Source organism: Dreissena polymorpha, chromosome 2, assembly GCF_020536995.1.
Source record: "Dreissena polymorpha isolate Duluth1 chromosome 2, UMN_Dpol_1.0, whole genome shotgun sequence".
In the NCBI taxonomy this organism is placed as follows: domain Eukaryota; kingdom Metazoa; phylum Mollusca; class Bivalvia; order Myida; family Dreissenidae; genus Dreissena; species Dreissena polymorpha.
The window spans coordinates 52,999,222-53,021,482 of NC_068356.1; the positions used below are offsets into that span (position 1 = coordinate 52,999,222).

At 44.8% G+C, this 22,261-nt stretch overlaps 2 protein-coding genes across 2 annotated transcripts in view; both read left to right on the forward strand.

Moving 5' to 3' along the window:
* LOC127867041 (uncharacterized) overlaps positions 1–22,261 on the forward strand; it is a 151,211-nt gene that overhangs the window by 83,261 nt on the left and 45,689 nt on the right. The window lies entirely within an intron of this gene.
* LOC127867047 (uncharacterized) overlaps positions 1–22,261 on the forward strand; it is a 147,208-nt gene that overhangs the window by 79,258 nt on the left and 45,689 nt on the right. The gene's annotated exons all lie outside the window — the stretch shown is intronic.

Here is a 22,261-nt window from a genome sequence, read left to right on the forward strand (position 1 = left end):
CCTTTGCATTATTTCCACCGGACGCCATAATTACACATACATGTTTTAACAAATAGATTTAAATGTCAGGAGCATATATATTGAAATCAATTCAGATGAAAAATATTCCAGATTTAAAATCAATATAAATAATCCTTATATCCAGTCCAAATTACGATACCAATATATTTAATTTCGATTTTATTTGATTAAAATCAGTCTTTGATACAAATATGAAATCGAAACCAAAACTACTTTTATTATTTAACCAGTTACTATAAATACACACATACGGCTACACACCACGGATCGATACATTATAGACACCGATTGAAGGAGTTGGTGTAAGCTTTACAGCTGTGACATTTGCTATACAAAAATTCAAATATATATCATGTAACAGTTTCAAATTGTTAAATAAAGGAACAAATAATTTAAATTTTAAAGCGCTTCGCAATACACAATTTAACTGAATATACTCGCTAATATGATCGCAGTTTTGTGTTTTTTCTTCTTTGCCTTACATTTCTTCTACTACTACTACGACTACTAATTTCAATAAATCATCATCATCATCATCATCATCATTATCATCATCATCACCAACAACATCAACAACAACATCATCTACATCATCATCATCATTGTCATCGTCGCCATCGTCGTAATCACCATCATCATCGTCATCATCAACAACAACAAAACAACGTCATCATCAACATCATCAACAACAACAACAACAACATCATCATCATCATCATCGTGATCATTACCATCTTCTTCGTGTTCTTCTTGCTTTTCCTCTTATGTGGTATCATCATAAGCAACATTATCATTATCATCATCGTTATTATCATAATAATAATAATTATAATCCTAATTATCATAATTAACATAAAAATAAATAATGCTTTTTCTAATGCAACTATTAATGGTAACATATGGAAAATAACATTATATTTGAAAGGCGAACTATGTTCATCTTTAGTAAAGAGATTTTCATTGATTGAATCATCTTATCGCACGCATATACACTCTAGGAAATTACATTTAAAATAGTCCTGTTTGATTTATAAAGATAAACTATTTTTCATATGCCAACGGTTGATAATTAAATACATAATCATTAACAATTGAAAAAGGCATATCGCAATTATTCCATTGATTTCAATATGTAACAAAAGTTACTCATTATCATACACAAGTTTTTATCCGAATTTCAAACCAATATGGAACGTGCTCTGGGAAAAGGGGCTTAAATGCATTTGCGCAAAGCGTCCTTCCGCCTAAAAAGGATTTTTGATAAGAAGATGCTTTATTTAAACAGAAAATATCATAAAAGCGGAAACTTTCGTCATTACTTAGCCTGTGCGAACTGCATAGGCTAATATGTGACGACACTTTACGCACATGCATTGAACCCACTTCTTACAGATATATGGTGTTGTATGTATGCGTGTGCTTGCTCTGCTGTGTTGTATGTATGCGTGTGCTTGCTCTGATGTGTTGTATGTATGCGTGTGCTTGCTCTGCTGTGTTGTATGTATGCGTGTGCTTGCTCTGCTGTGTTGTATGTATGCGTGTGCTTGCTCTGCTGTGTTGTATGAATGCGTGTGCTTGCTCTGATATGTTGTATGTATGCGCGTGCTTGCTCTGCTGTGTTGTATGTATGCGTGTGCTTGCTCTGCTGTGTTGTATGTATGCGTGTGCTTGCTCTGCTGTGTTGTATGTATGCGCGTGCTTGCTCTGCTGTGTTGTATGTATGCGTGTGCTTGCTCTGCTGTGTTGTATGTATGCGTGTGCTTGCTCTGCTGTGTTGTATGTATGCGTGTGATTGCTCTGCTGTGTTGTATGTATGCGTGTGCTTGCTCTGCTGTGTTGTATGTATGCGTGTGCTTGCTCTGATGTGTTGTATGTATGCGTGTGCTTGCTCAGATGAAGACACTTAGTCGTTAATAATTCGCAATGTTAGCCCGAACTGAGTATGAGAATTGCTGTTTAAATTTACTCAACTGCTAGTGTCGCTCTAGTCTGAAATATATAGAGATTAATGTGTTACTGCCTGTTATTTGTGTAACATATCAGATGAGGCTTAGAATAAAAAGACGGCGAGGATTGCTGTTTTCTGTGTATCATACCGCTACGTTCCTATTTAAAATGAAACGCAATTAAAACATGATGCAACGTTTCAGTTTTAGCCGCAATGAATATGATGTGCTAAATAATTATGAAATATGTTGTTTGCGGTTTTTGTTGTATTTGTTTTCTAAAATATATTAATTATTGGTATCAAGCTGTTTGTTTTTTGTAGAATCTAATTATATTGTACCAGAAAGGATAATTGTATTGTTGATCCCAAGTAATATGGTCTACACCCATTAAATAAATATATCAGACTTCGTTATATCAGGCATAGATTAATGTAGTAGTAGTATGATAAATAACGGAATATTATGACTGAAAAACAAAACTTTCTGAAAAATCCCTTTATTTAAATTGTGCAAATTAGCATTCCTAAACTTAAGTAATGGTTATATGTTAACATATATTTCGAACAACTTAAGTTCTAATAAATAACATATTAAAGAAAGTTAACTTACACGAATCCGTTATATATATCAATACGAATCATTTGTATCAATTCAAACGGTGTATACACATAATCAAATTGTCTTGCTCATTTAAGAATTCAGCACAAAAGATTTGAAGAATACGTAGTAACTCGTATGGGTAATTTTATTGGAAATTCCAACAGCTCAAAATTGAAACGCGCATGCTCTGTTACATAATGGTATACAGTCGCAATCCAAACTTTTGATTACGCAGTATGGCCTGGATGCATATTGCGTGTGATGCAAGGAGCGGTCTCGTTACATGTAGCTCAATCGGTAGTGCAAGTTGTGTACAGCGGAATTTTTATCTTCGACATATGACGGTTCTCTAAATACTGATTTCAATCAGGAAACGGCCTCTAAATGGTTTCAATGAGATTAAGAAATTAAATGCATTTGACCCTGATAACTGATCCTCGGTATGGGAAAACCCAGGTTTGTCCAGAGTAAGGCCTATATAAATATATGTTAAACTGAACTATGCGGATATCTCTGGATTAGAGTAAGGCCTATATACATAAAGGTTGAACTGAACAATGCGGATATCTCTGGATCACAGTAAGGCCTATATACATATATGTTAAACTGAATTATGTGCAGATCTCTGGATCAGAGTAAGGCCTTCATAAATATATGTTACACTGAACTATGCTCAGATCTCTGGATCAGAGTAAGGTCTATATACATATAGGTTAAACTGAACAATGCGGAGATCTCTTGATGACAGTAAGGCCTATATACATATATGTTAAACTGAACTATGCGGAAATCTCTGGATTAGAGTAAGGTCTATATACATATATGTTAAACTGAATTATGCGGATATCTCTGGATCAGAGTAAGGCCTGTAAACATATAGATTAAACTGAACTATGCGGAGATCTCTGGATCAGAGTAAGGCCTTTATACATATAGGATAAACTGAACTATGCGGAGATCTCTGGATCAGAGTAAGACTTATATACATATAGGTTAAACTGAACTATGCGGAGATCTCTGGATGAAGCGTTCGTTTTCTATAGTATTGCGGAGATCTCTGGATCAGAGTAAGGCCTCTATACATATAGGATAAACTGAATTATACGGAGATCTCTGGATTAAAAGCAACTCACAATAATCAGTCTACCTAACAAAGCAAGAGTCCCACGCTACAATAATACAGAAAGAGTCCCGTGCTACAATACTACAGAAAAAGCCCAACTATACCATACTACATGAAAGCTCCCTGCGCTGTAGTACTAAATTGCGATTCCCGCCACAATGCTAAATAAAGAATCTCGCGCTATAGTACTATATATAAAGAGTCCCGCGCAACATTTCGATGGAAATAATTCGGCGCTGCAATACTATAGAAAACGAACGCTTCATACTTTAACTCTATATTAATAATCCCGTAATACAATTCTAAAGAAAGCATCCCGCGCTCCAAGTCTTAAAATAGATCTTTACGCTACAAAACTACATAAATAGCTCCACGCTACAATACTTTAGAAAGAAAGAAGATGGACGTTACACTACTTCAGAGAGAATCCATCGCTACAATACTATAGAAAGAGCCCCGCGCTAAAATACTGTAGAATGATCCCCGCGCTAGGATACTACAGAAAGGGCACTAAGCTACATCACTTTAGAACATACCCCGCGCCACAATACTACACAAAGAGCCCCGCAATTAAATAGTATAGAAAGATCCCCGCGCTGCAATATTATACAAATAGTCCCGCGCTACAATACTATACAAAGAGACCCGCACTAAAATATTATAGAAAGACCTCCGTGCTACAATACTATACAAAAATCATCGAGCTATAATACGATAGAAGAGTCCCGCAATACAAAACTATAGCAAAAGCAGTGCGAGCAATATTATTGAAAGCGCCCCGCGCTACAATACTACATAAAGGGTACAAAACTTAATACTGCACAAAGAGTCAGGTGTTACAATACAATGAAACAAACCGCGCGCTACAATATTATAGAAATAGCCGCTAACAACAATAATAAAGAAGGAGCCCCGCGTGACAGTACATCACAAAGAACCCCGTGCTAAAATATTATAGAAAGAGTAGAGCCCTATAATCCTACAGAATGAGCCTTACGCAACAATACTGCAGAAAGAACCCACCATTACAAAACTGCAGAAAGAACCGCGCGCTATAATATAATCGAAAAAGCACCGCGCTACAATTCTATAGAAACAGCCCCATGCTACAATACCATATAAATAACCCCGCGCTTCAATATTATAAAAATAATCTCCACTTACTAATTATAGAAAGAGCCCCGAATTAAAAATAAAACTCATTTAATATCGGTGACTAGATCCATAAGAGAAGCCGTTTCTTAAAATGAGTACGGCTTATCGTTGAACGACAACACGCTTAAGTAAAACCAATCTTACAAAACATATGACTTTTGAAATCTTGAACCTCTAGATAAATGCTTTCGTTTTATGGTGATACTTTATCACACTTTTCATCGAAGTTATCTCGCAAAACAAATACACTGTAGCCACTACATTCACAAGTAAACATTCCTATCGGGTCGGGATTTATTTTATGTAGCGTTTTGTATAGTATGCAATTCATTATGTTTTAACCTTTTCCATACGTTAACGTTTAATAAATAGTTTACAGTCAAACACGAACAAGTTACTATATTTAAACTAAAACCTAATATCAACATAGTTTTATTACCGAAATATTCGAATCAACCATCGGGGCGTGGTTGCTATTGCGACTAGGATTACACAGAGGTTGAAACGATAAAAAGACCGTGTTTTACTTATATCTTACCTTTCTGTTATCGATAGGGGAAATAACCACTTGGACATGTTCGTCTTATTACGAAGTGTATAGTTTAAGTGAACTAATTGTGATATTATTATGAACTATTTTTCTCAAATTTTGTCATTTATGGTAAGGATTTATTATTTTCGCGTACGAATTCTACGTGAAACGCGAAGGTTATGCAATAGTTAAAATAAACCGCTGTTAAACTCATTGTTTATAGTTTGAAATCGAAAGTGACCTTTCATTTTAAAGCGGGTATATACGATTTTTATATGTGCTGAATTGTAAAATATTGATACAAATATGTTATAATAACACACAATTTGCAAGAAAAATGATACATTTAAGACGAATTTCATAAAATACAGCAAATACAAATTAGCGCACCGAGCCGATTGTGACGAAGATAATTCGTAATTATTTTCCTACAATAACCGATGCATTCGTCTTTTTTGTAAGTGTTCATGTGTCGTATGAATCGATATCGCTGCAGGAATTTCAAATGAACCGTTAAACTAAATTTAGATTCACATCGTACATGCATGATATACATGCTGGCGAATTCGGCTGTACAGCCTTTTTCGATTTCAGAATTAAATATCTGGCTTATTTAGCATTTTTTGACACATGTTCTTCTTAACTTTTATTTTAGTTTATATTGAAATATATGTATAATAAGTTTTTTACACATTTTATATTTATTACTAAATATTTGATAAGATCGTATATACCCGCTTTAAAAGGAAAATATACATGTTTGGTGTAATATAAGTCTATATGTTTATTTTGTGTGTGCTCGGCTTACAAGTAATGCGATAGCTTTGTAAACTGTAATTAATTTATGCGATGGTGAGATGAAACACACCCATATTTGTAATGTCTGACATAGGAACGCATTTCTAAAAATAACCGTCTCTCTTTTCAAGGGGATTCCCCTCATGGGGTTGAACTTGTTTATTGAGAAGTATAAATGACTGATGCATCGTTCAAAATGCATGGCGGATTGCAGACTGATTGATGTTCAGGTATGCCCGAAGATGTGTTTGTTTTATAAGCCTGTGTTCCGAACTTAATATATGTTTATGTGTGCGTGTGTATTTCAAATGTTGGTACGCCTATGATAACGCTGAAACTGTATATTGTATCTAAATGCTACATTGACGAATGCACAGATTTGACTGGATATATTGTGCTGTAATCAACCGCGATCGGTAAGGCTTATCCAGATTATATTAAGTATTATGTTCACAATTAACAAAATGACCTTATATATCCGAGGGCTAAAGGCACGTCAGCAATTTATAATTACATTATACTTTCTACAGTTTAGTTCTCTTGTTTACAACAGCGCAAGTTTAAATTAATATTAACATACTTTAAAGTATACGTTATACTCCAAAGTGAGAGTTTTGCAAATTGGACAAAAATACACTGTTCCATTTTTAAATGTTTTTTCCTGCAATGGATGTTACGTATTTTACTTATCAAAAGCCATGGCACTTACTGTCCAATTCGGTATAAATTCCGTAAAACGTTTGGCAAATGTGTAATAACAAGTAAAATATATTTTTAATAAAATACCAAATTAAATCGGCAAGTTCATGGGTTGCGGAATGAAAATTCATGGCAACGAAGTTCAAGGATTGAAGAATAGAAATTCCACATAAAACAATTTATTACTTTTAGATAAATAACACTGCTTAACTTAAATATTATTATGGAAAAATTCGGTCTAATTTTTACGGTCTTGTCGTTTAATTAAATTAATTATAAACAATCCATTAATTCAATAGTCAGTATTTCCGATGTCCGATTGTATTATGCTTTGAATTCCAATTATCAATACAATTTCTTCAAGTACAAATATCACTGTATGGGCTTTCTACGTAGTTCGGTCGAGTTGATTATGTTGATTTACTCGACACTATCAAGTCTACATTGGTATTTTAACCAAACAATGATAAACACGGGTCCCGTATGGGATGTCCCGTGTCTATACGTAAACAACGCCGATTTCTACCGCTATTAGAAGTTAAGCATCTCCAGACATACTGGTTCATTTACACGATTAATTTGGAATATATATATAATCAAACAATTATACATCTGATCAAAACGCATTTCCCGCTTGTCAAGTTTATGTTTTACAACATGCGAGCTAGAGGTATTAAATGTATACTTACATATATATTAACTGCTTAAATGCGTAATTGTCGTGCATATAGGTATTTGAACATTAACCCGCACAAGTAATAAACCATTTTTGTACGTGTGTGAAGTTAGCCTATTTAGCCTATTTAGCCTATTTAGCCTATTTAGTACATAGGTTGAAACAAACATCCTATTTAGCCTATTTAGCCAATTTAACAGCCTCTTCAGCCTTTTTAGCCTATTTTAGCCTATTTCGCTTATTAAGTAAATAGGTTGAAACATACATCCTATTTAGCCTATTTAGCATATTTAGCCTATTTAACAGCATTTTCAGCCTATTTAGCCTATTTAGTATATAGGTTGAAACACACATCCTATTTAGCCTATTTAGCCTATTTAACAGCCTTTTCAGCCTATTTAGAAAGTTTAGAAAATAGCTTGAAACATACATCGTATTTAGTAGGGATGGCATCGAATACCAATATCGGTATTCGAATGTTCGCAAATTCAATCAATCGAATATTCGAATATTCGCATAAAACGGCTGGATTGATTTTACCTTGTTATGTATTAATTTCCATTGGTTTGTAAGTTATATCCGTTTGCTAAATACGAGGCTGTTTATTAACGTTGCTATCGAATAATTGTATCGCTGTCGACTAATACTATGACCGATACTGTGATCGGGCACAAATAGAATGAAAAACATTGTGTCATAGAATGTTATTTTTTAATGATTCCACAGATTTGTAGCAGACCGCGCATATGTAAAACTAAGTTTACACACATTACACGTTGCGGTCTTCTTATCCACAGACCGTGTAAAGTATTCCATACTGCAGAAGGGGCTGGTGGCATTTTCAGATTTGAATAATGATTCCTTGATGATTGTTAAATTTATATAATCTGTTACTTTTGAGTAATTCACATATTTAAATGTCTGTTCAAACTGTGATCACAAAAACTTCATTATTATTCGCAAGTTAATTGAAGCCCTTAATTGGTACCTAATTGACAAACAACAGTTCGGGTTCTTTCTTATAGTTAGTATATTGCATTGCGTGATTTGAGTAATTCACACATTTTAATGGCTGTACATACTGTTATCACAAAACTTAATTATTATTCGCCAGTCAATTGAAACAGTTAATTGGCACCCCATTGGCAAACAACAGTCGGGGCCTTTCTTAGAGCGTGTATATTGCATTGCGCAATCAACACTGATACGGGCCGCGTTATCAGTTTGACACGACGAACGTCACGTCAAACATGTAACTCCAAAGTGATTTCGGTTGCTTTTTAGTAAGCGGTTCGCAGTTCATTAAATATTGGCGGAATTACGTTTAGAAAAAAATGCGAATATGCGAATATCATTTTTATTTTTCGAATGTTGACCATTCAATCGAATATTCGATTATTCGAATAATTTTGCCATCCCTAGTATTTAGCCTATTTATCCTATTTAACAGCCTATCAGCCTATTTAGAAAGTGTAGTACAAATGTTGAAACATACGGTACATCCTTATTAGTCTATTTAGCCTATTTAATAGCATTTTCAGCCTATTTAGCCTATTTAATACATAGGTTGAAACATACAACGAACAAGAGTTATCCCCCGGAAGAGACCTAGTGCACGCTGACCAGCCGTCGACTGCCCATCGGGCTGAACTAGTTTCGGCCGGGACTTTTAATTAGGATCGGCCCCGTGCATGCAGCCTATTTAGCCTTCATCTCGTATGCGTCATTTCCCAGTGAGCGGGTATGCCCCTTTAAGGGCCCCTTTCGGACGAACAAGAGTTATCCCCCGGTAGAGACATAGTGCACGCTGACCAGCCGCCGACTGCCTGTTGGGCTGACCTAGTTTCGGCCGGGACTTTTAATTAGGATCGGAGCCAGGTGCAACCTATTTAGCCTATTACGCGACATTTTTGTCTGTGAGCGGGTATGCCCCTTTAAGGGCCCCTTTCGGACGAACAAGAGTTATCCCCCGGAAGAGACCTAGTGCACGCTGACCAGCCGTCGACTACCCATCGGGCTGTCCTAGTTTCGGCCGGGACTTTCAATTAGGATCGGCCCTGTGCATGCAGCCTATTTAGCCTTCATCTCGTATGCGTCATTTCCCAGTGAGCGTGTATGCCCCTTTAAGGGCCCCTTTCGGACGAAAAAGAGTTATCCCCCGGAAGAGACCTAGTGCACGCTGACCAGCCGTCGTCTGCCTGTCGGGCTGACCTAGTTTCGGCCGGGACTTTTAATTAGGATCGGAGCAAGGTGCAACCTATTTAGCATATTACGCGACATTTTTGTCTGTGAGCGGGTATGCCCCTTTAAGGGCCCCTTTCGGACGAACAAGAGTTATCCCCCGGAAGAGACCTAGTGCACGCTGACCAGCCGTCGACTGCCCATCGGGCTGAACTAGTTTCGGCCGGGACTTTTAATTAGGATCGGCCCCGTGCATGCAGCCTATTTAGCCTTCATCTCGTATGCGTCATTTCCCAGTGAGCGGGTATGCCCCTTTAAGGGCCCATTTCGAACGAACAAGAGTTATCCCCCGGTAGAGACATAGTGCACGCTGACCAGCCGTCGACTGCCTGTCGGGCTGACCTAGTTTCGGCCGGGACTTTTAATTAGGATCGGAGCCAGGTGCAACCTATTTAGCGTATTACGCGACATTTTTGTCTGTGAGCGGGTATGCCCCTTTAAGGGCCCCTTTCGGACGAACAAGAGTTATCCCCCGGAAGAGACCTAGTGCACGCTGACCAGCCGTCGACTGCCCATCGGGCTGAACTAGTTTCGGCCGGGACTTTTAATTAGGATCGGCCCCGTGCATGCAGCCTATTTAGCCTTCATCTTGTATGCGTCATTTCCCAGTGAGCGGGTATGCCCCTTTAAGGGCCCCTTTCGGACGAACAAGAGTTATCCCCCGGTAGAGACATAGTGCACGCTGACCAGCCGTCGACTGCCTGTCGGGCTGACCTAGTTTCGGCCGGGACTTTTAATCAGGATCGGAGCCAGGTGCAACCTATTTAGCGTATTACGCGACATTTTTGTCTGTGAGCGGGTATGCCCCTTTAAGGGCCCCTTTCGGACGAACAAGAGTTATCCCCCGGAAGAGACCTAGTGCACGCTGACCAGCCGTCGACTGCCCATCGGGCTGAACTTGTTTCGGCCGGGACTTTTAATTAGGATCGGCCCCGTGCATGCAGCCTATTTAGCCTTCATCTCGTATGCGTCATTTCCCAGTGAGCGGGTATGCCCCTTTAAGGGCCCCTTTCGGACGAACAAGAGTTATCCCCCGGTAGAGACATAGTACACGCTGACCAGCCGTCGACTGCCTGTCGGGCTGACCTAGTTTCGGCCGGGACTTTTAATTAGGATCGGAGCCAGGTGCAACCTATTTAGCCTATTACGCGACATTTTTGTCTGTGAGCGGGTATGCCCCTTTAAGGGCCCCTTTCGGACGAACAAAAGTTATCCCCCGGAAGAGACCTAGTGCACGCTGACCAGCCGTCGACTGCCCATCGGGCTGTCCTAGTTTCGGCCGGGACTTTCAATTAGGATCGGCCCCGTGCATGCAGCCTATTTAGCCTTCATCTCGTATGCGTCATTTCCCAGTGAGCGTGTATGCCCCTTTAAGGGCCCCTTTCGGACGAAAAAGAGTTATCCCCCGGAAGAGACCTAGTGCACGCTGACCAGCCGTCGTCTGCCTGTCGGGCTGACCTAGTTTCGGCCGGGACTTTTAATTAGGATCGGAGCCAGGTGCAACCTATTTAGCGTATTACGCGACATTTTTGTCTGTGAGCGAGTATGCCCCTTTAAGGACCCCTTTCGGACGAACAAGAGTTATCCCCCGGAAGAGACCTAGTGCACGCTGACCAGCCGTCGACTGCCCATCGGGCTGAACTAGTTTCGGCCGGGACTTTTAATTAGGATCGGCTCCGTGCATGCAGCCTATTTAGCCTTCATCTCGTATGCGTCATTTCCCAGTGAGCGGGTATGCCCCTTTAAGGGCCCTTTTCGAACGAACAAGAGTTATCCCCCGGTAGAGACATAGTGCACGCTGACCAGCCGTCGACTGCCTGTCGGGCTGACCTAGTTTCGGCCGGGACTTTTAATTAGGATCGGAGCCAGGTGCAACCTATTTAGCGTATTACGCGACATTTTTGTCTGTGAGCGGGTATGCCCCTTTAAGGGCCCCTTTCGGACGAACAAGAGTTATCCCTCGGAAGAGACCTAGTGCACGCTGACCAGCCGTCGACTGCCCATCGGGCTGAACTAGTTTCGGCCGGGACTTTTAATTAGGATCGGCCCCGTGCATGCAGCCAATTTAGCCTTCATCTCGTATGCGTCATTTCCCAGTGAGCGGGTATGCCCCTTTAAGGGCCCCTTTCGGACGAACAAGAGTTATCCCCCGGTAGAGACATAGTGCACGCTGACCAGCCGTCGACTGCCTGTCGGGCTGACCTAGTTTCGGCCGGGACTTTTAATCAGGATCGGAGCCAGGTGCAACCTATTTAGCGTATTACGCGACATTTTTGTCTGTGAGCGGGTATGCCCCTTTAAGGGCCCCTTTCGGACGAACAAGAGTTATCCCCCGGAAGAGACCTAGTGCACGCTGACCAGCCGTCGACTGCCCATCGGGCTGAACTAGTTTCGGCCGGGACTTTTAATTAGGATCGGCCCCGTGCATGCAGCCTATTTAGCCTTCATCTCGTATGCGTCATTTCCCAGTGAGCGGGTATGCCCCTTTAAGGGCCCCTTTCGGACGAACAAGAGTTATCCCCCGGTAGAGACATAGTACACGCTGACCAGCCGTCGACTGCCTGTCGGGCTGACCTAGTTTCGGCCGGGACTTTTAATTAGGATCGGAGCAAGGTGCAACCTATTTAGCCTATTACGCGACATTTTTGTCTGTGAGCGGGTATGCCCCTTTAAGGGCCCCTTTCGGACGAACAAGAGTTATCCCCCGGAAGAGACCTAGTGCACGCTGACCAGCCGTCGACTGCCCATCGGGCTGTCCTAGTTTCGGCCGGGACTTTCAATTAGGATCGGCCCCGTGCATGCAGCCTATTTAGCCTTCATATCGTATGCGTCATTTCCCAGTGAGCGTGTATGCCCCTTTAAGGGCCCCTTTCGGACGAACAAGAGTTATCCCCCGGAAGAGACCTAGTGCACGCTGACCAGCCGTCGTCTGCCTGTCGGGCTGACCTAGTTTCGGCCGGGACTTTTAATTAGGATCGGAGCCAGGTGCAACCTATTTAGCGTATTACGCGACATTTTTGTCTGTGAGCGGGTATGCCCCTTTAAGGGCCCCTTTCGGACGAACAAGAGTTATCCCCCGGAAGAGACCTAGTGCACGCTGACCAGCCGTCGACTGCCCATCGGGCTGAACTAGTTTCGGCCGGGACTTTTAATTAGGATCGGCCCCGTGCATGCAGCCTATTTAGCCTTCATCTCGTATGCGTCATTTCCCAGTGAGCGGGTATGCCCCTTTAAGGGCCCCTTTCGGACGAACAAGAGTTATCCCCCGGTAGAGACATAGTGCACGCTGACCAGCCGTCGACTGCCTGTCGGGCTGACCTAGTTTCGGCCGGGACTTTTAATCAGGATCGGAGCCAGGTGCAACCTATTTAGCGTATTACGCGACATTTTTGTCTGTGAGCGGGTATGCCCCTTTAAGGGCCCCTTTCGGACGAACAAGAGTTATCCCCCGGAAGAGACCTAGTGCACGCTGACCAGCCGTCGACTACCCATCGGGCTGAACTAGTTTCGGCCGGGACTTTTAATTAGGATCGGCCCCGTGCATGCAGCCTATTTAGCCTTCATCTCGTATGCGTCATTTCCCAGTGAGCAGGTATGCCCCTTTAAGGGCCCCTTTCGGACGAACAAGAGTTATCCTCCGGTAGAGACATAGTACACGCTGACCAGCCGTCGACTGCCTGTCGGGCTGACCTAGTTTCGGCCGGGACTTTTAATTAGGATCGGAGCCAGGTGCAACCTATTTAGCCTATTACGCGACATTTTTGTCTGTGAGCGGGTATGCCCCTTTAAGGGCCCCTTTCGGACGAACAAGAGTTATCCCCCGGAAGAGACCTAGTGCACGCTGACCAGCCGTCGACTGCCCATCGGGCTGTCCTAGTTTCGGCCGGGACTTTCAATTAGGATCGGCCCCGTGCATGCAGCCTATTTAGCCTTCATCTCGTATGCGTCATTTCCCAGTGAGCGTATATGCCCCTTTAAGGGCCCCTTTCGGACGAAAAAGAGTTATCCCCCGGAAGAGACCTAGTGCACGCTGACCAGCCGTCGTCTGCCTGTCGGGCTGACCTAGTTTCGGCCGGGACTTTTAATTAGGATCGGAGCCAGGTGCATCCTATTTAGCGTATTACGCGACATTTTTGTCTGTGAGCGGGTATGCCCCTTTAAGGGCCCCTTTCGGACGAACAAGAGTTATTCCCCGGAAGAGACCTAGTGCACGCTGACCAGCCGTCGACTGCCCATCGGGCTGAACTAGTTTCGGCCGGGACTTTTAATTAGGATCGGAGCCAGGTGCAACCTATTTAGCGTATTACGCGACATTTTTGTCTGTGAGCGGGTATGCCCCTTTAAGGGCCCCTTTCGGACGAACAAGAGTTATCCCCCGGAAGAGACCTAGTGCACGCTGACCAGCCGTAGACTGCCCATCGGGCTGAACTAGTTTCGGCCGGGACATTTAATTAGGATCTGAGCCAGGTGCAACCTATTTAGCGTATTACGCGACATTTTTGTCTGTGCCGTCGACTGCCCATCGGGCTGTCCTAGTTTCGGCCGGGACTTTCAATTAGGATCGGCCCCGTGCATGCAGCCTATTTAGCCTTCATCTCGTATGCGTCATTTCCCAGTGAGCGTGTATGCCCCTTTAAGGGCCCCTTTCGGACGAAAAAGAGTTATCCCCCGGAAGAGACATAGTGCACGCTGACCAGCCGTCGTCTGCCTGTCGGGCTGACCTAGTTTCGGCCGGGACTTTTAATTAGGATCGGAGCCAGGTGCAACCTATTTAGCGTATTACGCGACATTTTTGTCTGTGAGCGGGTATGCCCCTTTAAGGGCCCCTTTCGGACGAACAAGAGTTATCCCCCGGAAGAGACCTAGTGCACGCTGACCAGCCGTCGACTGCCCATCGGGCTGAACTAGTTTCGGCCGGGACTTTTAATTAGGATCGGCCCCGTGCATGCAGCCTATTTAGCCTTCATCTCGTATGCGTCATTTCCCAGTGAGCGGGTATGCCCCTTTAAGGGCCCCTTTCGAACGAACAAGAGTTATCCCCCGGTAGAGACATAGTGCACGCTGGCCAGCCGTCGACTGCCTGTCGGGCTGACCTAGTTTCGGCCGGGACTTTTAATTAGGATCGGAGCCAGGTGCAACCTATTTAGCGTATTACGCGACATTTTTGTCTGTGAGCGGGTATGCCCCTTTAAGGGCCCCTTTCGGACGAACAAGAGTTATCCCCCGGTAGAGACATAGTACACGCTGACCAGCCGTCGACTGCCTGTCGGGCTGACCTAGTTTCGGCCGGGACTTTTAATTAGGATCGGAGCCAGGTGCAACCTATTTAGCCTATTACGCGACATTTTTGTCTGTGAGCGGGTATGCCCCTTTAAGGGCCCCTTTCGGACGAACAAGAGTTATCCCCCGGAAGAGACCTAGTGCACGCTGACCAGCCGTCGACTGCCCATCGGGCTGTCCTAGTTTCGGCCGGGACTTTCAATTAGGATCGGCCCCGTGCATGCAGCCTATTTAGCCTTCATCTCGTATGCGTCATTTCCCAGTGAGCGTGTATGCCCCTTTAAGGGCCCCTTTCGGACGAAAAAGAGTTATCCCCCGGAAGAGACCTAGTGCACGCTGACAAGCCGTCGTCTGCCTGTCAGGCTGACCTAGTTTCGGCCGGGACTTTTAATTAGGATCGGAGCCAGGTGCAACCTATTTAGCGTATTACGCGACATTTTTGTCTGTGAGCGGGTATGCCCCTTTAAGGGCCCCTTTCGGACGAACAAGAGTTATCCCCCGGAAGAGACCTAGTGCACGCTGACCAGCCGTCGACTGCCCATCGGGCTGAACTAGTTTCGGCCGGGACTTTTAATTAGGATCGGCCCCGTGCATGCAGCCTATTTAGCCTTCATCTCGTATGCGTCATTTCCCAGTGAGCGGGTATGCCCCTTTAAGGGCCCCTTTCGAACGAACAAGAGTTATCCCCCGGTAGAGACATAGTGCACGCTGACCAGCCGTCGACTGCCTGTCGGGCTGACCTAGTTTCGGCCGGGACTTTTAATTAGGATCGGAGCCAGGTGCAACCTATTTAGCGTATTACGCGACATTTTTGTCTGTGAGCGGGTATGCCCCTTTAAGGGCCCCTTTCGGACGAACAAGAGTTGTCCCCCGGAAGAGACCTAGTGCACGCTGACCAGCCGTCGACTGCCCATCGGGCTGAACTAGTTTCGGCCGGGACTTTTAATTAGGATCGGCCCCGTGCATGCAGCCTATTTAGCCTTCATCTCGTATGCGTCCTTTCCCAGTGAGCGGGTATGCCCCTTTAAGGGCCCCTTTCGGACGAACAAGAGTTATCCCCCGGTAGAGACATAGTGCACGCTGACCAGCCGTCGACTGCCTGTCGGGCTGACCTAGTTTCGGCCGGGACTTTTAATCAGGATCGGAGCCAGGTGCAACCTATTGAGCGTATTACGCGACATTTTTGTCTGTGAGCGGGTATGCCCCTTTAAGGGCCCCTTTCGGACGAACAAGAGTTATCCCCCGGAAGAGACCTAGTGCACGCTGACCAGCCGTCGACTGCCCATCGGGCTGAACTAGTTTCGGCCGGGACTTTTAATTAGGATCGGCCCCGTGCATGCAGCCTATTTAGCCTTCATCTCGTATGCGTCATTTCCCAGTGAGCGGGTATGCCCCTTTAAGGGCCCCTTTCGGACGAACAAGAGTTATCCCCCGGTAGAGACATAGTACACGCTGACCAGCCGTCGACTGCCTGTCGGGCTGACCTAGTTTCGGCCGGGACTTTTAATTAGGATCGGAGCCAGGTGCAACCTATTTAGCCTATTACGCGACATTTTTGTCTGTGAGCGGGTATGCCCCTTTAAGGGCCCCTTTCGGACGAACAAGAGTTATCCCCCGGAAGAGACCTAGTGCACGCTGACCAGCCGTCGACTGCCCATCGGGCTGTCCTAGTTTCGGCCGGGACTTTCAATTAGGATCGGCCCCGTGCATGCAGCCTATTTAGCCTTCATCTCGTATGCGTCATTTCCCAGTGAGCGTGTATGCCCCTTTAAGGGCCCCTTTCGGACGAAAAAGAGTTATCCCCCGGAAGAGACCTAGTGCACGCTGACCAGCCGTCGTCTGCCTGACGGGCTGACCTAGTTTCGGCCGGGACTTTTAATTAGGATCGGAGCCAGGTGCAACCTATTTAGCGTATTACGCGACATTTTTGTCTGTGAGCGGGTATGCCCCTTTAAGGGCCCCTTTCGGACGAACAAGAGTTATCCCCCGGAAGAGACCTAGTGCACGCTGACCAGCCGTCGACTGCCCATCGGGCTGAACTAGTTTCGGCCGGGACTTTTAATTAGGATCGGCCCCGTGCATGCAGCCTATTTAGCCTTCATCTCGTATGCGTCATTTCCCAGTGAGCGGGTATGCCCCTTTAAGGGCCCCTTTCGAACGAACAAGAGTTATCCCCCGGTAGAGACATAGTGCACGCTGACCAGCCGTCGACTGCCTGTCGGGCTGACCTAGTTTCGGCCGGGACTTTTAATTAGGATCGGAGCCAGGTGCAACCTATTTAGCGTATTACGCGACATTTTTGTCTGTGAGCGGGTATGCCCCTTTAAGGGCCCCTTTCGGACGAACAAGAGTTATCCCCCGGAAGAGACCTAGTGCACGCTGACCAGCCGTCGACTGCCCATCGGGCTGAACTAGTTTCGGCCGGGACTTTTAATTAGGATCGGCCCCGTGCATGCAGCCTATTTAGCCTTCATCTCGTATGCGTCATTTCCCAGTGAGCGGGTATGCCCCTTTAAGGGCCCCTTTCGGACGAACAAGAGTTATCCCCCGGTAGAGACATAGTGCACGCTGACCAGCCGTCGACTGCCTTTCGGGCTGACCTAGTTTCGGCCGGGACTTTTAATCAGGATCGGATCCAGGTGCAACCTATTTAGCGTATTACGCGACATTTTTGTCTGTGAGCGGGTATGCCCCTTTAAGGGCCCCTTTCGGACGAACAAGAGTTATCCCCCGGAAGAGACCTAGTGCACGCTGACCAGCCGTCGACTGCCCATCGGGCTGTCCTAGTTTCGGCCGGGACTTTCAATTAGGATCGGCCCCGTGCATGCAGCCTATTTAGCCTTCATCTCGTATGCGTCATTTCCCAGTGAGCGTGTATGCCCCTTTAAGGGCCCCTTTCGGACGAAAAAGAGTTATCCCCCGAAAGAGACCTAGTGCACGCTGACCAGCCGTCGTCTGCCTGTCGGGCTGACCTAGTTTCGGCCTGGACTTTTAATTAGGATCGGAGCCAGGTGCAACCTATTTAGCGTATTACGCGACATTTTTGTCTGTGAGCGGGTATGCCCCTTTAAGGGCCCCTTTCGGACGAACAAGAGTTACCCCCCGGAAGAGACCTAGTGCACGCTGACCAGCCGTCGACTGCCCATCGGGCTGAACTAGTTTCGGCCGGGACTTTTAATTAGGATCGGAGCCAGGTGCAACCTATTTAGCGTATTACGCGACATTTTTGTCTGTGAGCGGGTATGCCCCTTTAAGGGCCCCTTTCGGACGAACAAGAGTTATCCCCCGGAAGAGACCAAGTGCACGCTGACCAGCCGTCGACTGCCCATCGGGCTGAACTAGTTTCGGCCGGGACTTTTAATTAGGATCGGAGCCAGGTGCAACCTATTTAGCGTATTACGCGACATTTTTGTCTGTGAGCGGGTATGCCCCTTTAAGGGCCCCTTTCGGACGAACAAGAGTTATCCCCCGGTAGAGACATAGTACACGCTGACCAGCCGTCGACTGCCTGTCGGGCTGACCTAGTTTCGGCCGGGACTTTTAATAAGAATCGGAGCCAGGTGCAACCTATTTAGCCTATTACGCGACATTTTTGTCTGTGAGCGGGTATGCCCCTTTAAGGGCCCCTTTCGGACGAACAAGAGTTATCCCCCGGAAGAGACCTAGTGCACGCTGACCAGCCGTCGACTGCCCATCGGGCTAAACTAGTTTCGGCCGGGACTTTTAATTAGGATCGGCCCCGTGCATGCAGCCTATTTAGCCTTCATCTCGTATGCGTCATTTTCCAGTGAGCGGGTATGCCCCTTTAAGGGCCCCTTTCGAACGAACAAGAGTTATCCCCCGGTAGAGACATAGTGCACGCTGACCAGCCGTCGACTGCCTGTCGGGCTGACCTAGTTTCGGCCGGGACTTTTAATTAGGATCGGAGCCAGGTGCAACCTATTTAGCGTATTACGCGACATTTTTGTCTGTGAGCGGGTATGCCCCTTTAAGGGCCCCTTTCGGACGAACAAGAGTTATCCCCCGGTAGAGACATAGTACACGCTGACCAGCCGTCGACTGCCTGTCGGGCTGACCTAGTTTCGGCCGGGACTTTTAATTAGGATCGGAGCCAGGTGCAACCTATTTAGCCTATTACGCGACATTTTTGTCTGTGAGCGGGTATGCCCCTTTAAGGGCCCCTTTCGGACGAACAAGAGTTATCCCCCGGAAGAGACCTAGTGCACGCTGACCAGCCGTCGACTGCCCATCGGGCTGTCCTAGTTTCGGCCGGGACTTTCAATTAGGATCGGCCCCGTGCATGCAGCCTATTTAGCCTTCATCTCGTATGCGTCATTTCCCAGTGAGCGTGTATGCCCCTTTAAGGGCCCCTTTCGGACGAAAAAGAGTTATCCCCCGAAAGAGACCTAGTGCACGCTGACCAGCCGTCGTCTGCCTGTCGGGCTGACCTAGTTTCGGCCGGGACTTTTAATTAGGATCGGAGCCAGGTGCAACCTATTTAGCCTATTACGCGACATTTTTGTCTGTGAGCGGGTATGCCCCTTTAAGGGCCCCTTTCGGACGAACAAGAGTTATCCCCCGGAAGAGACCTAGTGCACGCTGACCAGCCGTCGACTGCCCATCGTGCCTGAACTAGTTTCGGCCGGGACTTTTAATTAGGATCGGCCCCGTGCATGCAGCCTATTTAGCCTTCATCTCGTATGCGTCATTTCCCAGTGAGCGGGTATGCCCCTTTAAGGGCCCCTTTCGAACGAACAAGAGTTATCCCCCGGTAGAGACATAGTGCACGCTGACCAGCCGTCGACTGCCTGTCGGGCTGACCTAGTTTCGGCCGGGACTTTTAATTAGGATCGGAGCCAGGTGCAACCTATTTAGCGTATTACGCGACATTTTTGTCTGTGAGCGGGTATGCCCCTTTAAGGGCCCCTTTCGGACGAACAAGAGTTATCCCCCGGTAGAGACATAGTACACGCTGACCAGCCGTCGACTGCCTGTCGGGCTGACCTAGTTTCGGCCGGGACTTTTAATTAGGATCGGAGCCAGGTGCAACCTATTTAGCCTATTACGCGACATTTTTGTCTGTGAGCGGGTATGCCCCTTTAAGGGCCCCTTTCGGACGAACAAGAGTTATCCCCCGGAAGAGACCTAGTGCACGCTGACCAGCCGTCGACTGCCCATCGGGCTGTCCTAGTTTCGGCCGGGACTTTCAATTAGGATCGGCCCCGTGCATGCAGCCTATTTAGCCTTCATCTCGTATGCGTCATTTCCCAGTGAGCGTGTATGCCCCTTTAAGGGCCCCTTTCGGACGAAAAAAAGTTATCCCCCGGAAGAGACCTAGTGCACGCTGACCAGCCGTCGTCTGCCTGTCGGGCTGACCTAGTTTCGGCCGGGACTTTTAATTAGGATCGGAGCCAGGTGCAACCTATTTAGCCTATTACGCGACATTTTTGTCTGTGGGAAATATAGGTTTAGTGTAACCATTATTGACCCATACGCGCATGCGGGGCGTTTTGGCTCCCGGATTCGTGTTTATTATTATTTCTTCGCGCATGTAAGCTGGCTCTCGGATTTTTTTACTGTTATTTTTGCGTTGCTATTGCCGAGTTCTTGACAAAATTAAGTGTAGTTCATGATGTGCAATTGGATATATTTATCTAACTTTATTCAAAAAGACCAATTTAACAAAATATACGTGCAACATCGTGCACACTGTCACGCCTTAAGACATGTATGTTTCAGCATTAATGTGATAATGAGTGATGATCCTGTTCAGATATTTGGTTGTTACGTTACATCTCAACGAATCAGGGATACGAATAATTATTCGGTAATAAATTAGACTATCGCACGGTGTAATGAATTAATTTCAACCAGGCGAAAGTCTGCTTTGATGCTTTGTCGAAAAAACTTTCAGTAAATAATACTGTTGACGCTTAATTATATAACTTAACTTTAAATGACACACGACACTCTAGACATAATATAGCAACGTCTGCCCGCCCCAAATGTTATTTGCTTTGTGGCATTTTTATTGTGCAGTTTCACATGTGTTACTGGTGTATAATCTATTTAGGATTCAAGTATCGATGCTATGGAAAATACTAAATTGTGTTTATTTAATAAAACTACTATCTCAATTGTTAGTAAAATTTGATGAGCTCATTTGAAGCTCAAAACGTTGGTAGTCGTCCGAACTGAATTTATGTCCGTTAGAGCTAGAGTAGGGGGGCAGTACTAATTGTTGTGTAAACATGCATATTATGTTTAATTATCTTACAAATAGGTTAAAATATTAAAAGGTCCAAACACATTGTATCCAGACAAACGGCACCCGGCAAATCGGCTCCCTGCGTTTTTGGCATTCCCAGACAATGGGTTCCTCGTAAATGTGTCCACTAGGACAAATGACCCTCGAATAAATTGTCCTCTTGGAAAATCGGCATCAGTTTGCTTTGTCACTCAGGCAATCGGCTCCCGAATATTCTTCCCCTATTTTCGCTATTAGAATACATATTCAATTATGATATTTCTGCGCGGACTGCCTTTCAATGTTGATAGGTAAATGTATTTTTTTTACAAATTAATTGTTTCTTAAATATGGTCGATCACAATACATGTACATGTATTTAAATACCGGAAATGACAGATGGCTTGCATTTTCCTTGCCCCAATTTATATACATATACATAACATTATTCAAAAGCAGACAACAACAATATTTATAAATTCAGCAATAACGTATATACACGCTCATAACCTACATTATATGTGCATTATACAATTTATAAGTAATGGTAGAATATTGAAGTTGGATGATAGTTTTATGAACTGGTTAACATTGTAAGTTATGAAGGGAATTAATAATTGCAACTAATATTGAAACCGCACGTCTAATATTTACTAGTTTACTTACAAGACATAAGATTAAAACAATTTGCATGTTGGTGAAACACATATTGATACTGATTGTTGAAATTGAGGTGCTTATATGTCAAAACACGATATTGATATCTCTGCGTGTCAATTATCCCGGTCGCATGACTTATTGTGTTGTATTTTGTTTGCTTGTAAACAGCTGATTTTAATTAATATAAAGTGAAATCTCTGTCTAATTATGCCCCATCAAAGAAGAGTATATTGTTTTGCACATGTCGGTCGGTCGGTCCGTCCGTCTGTCCGTCCGTCGG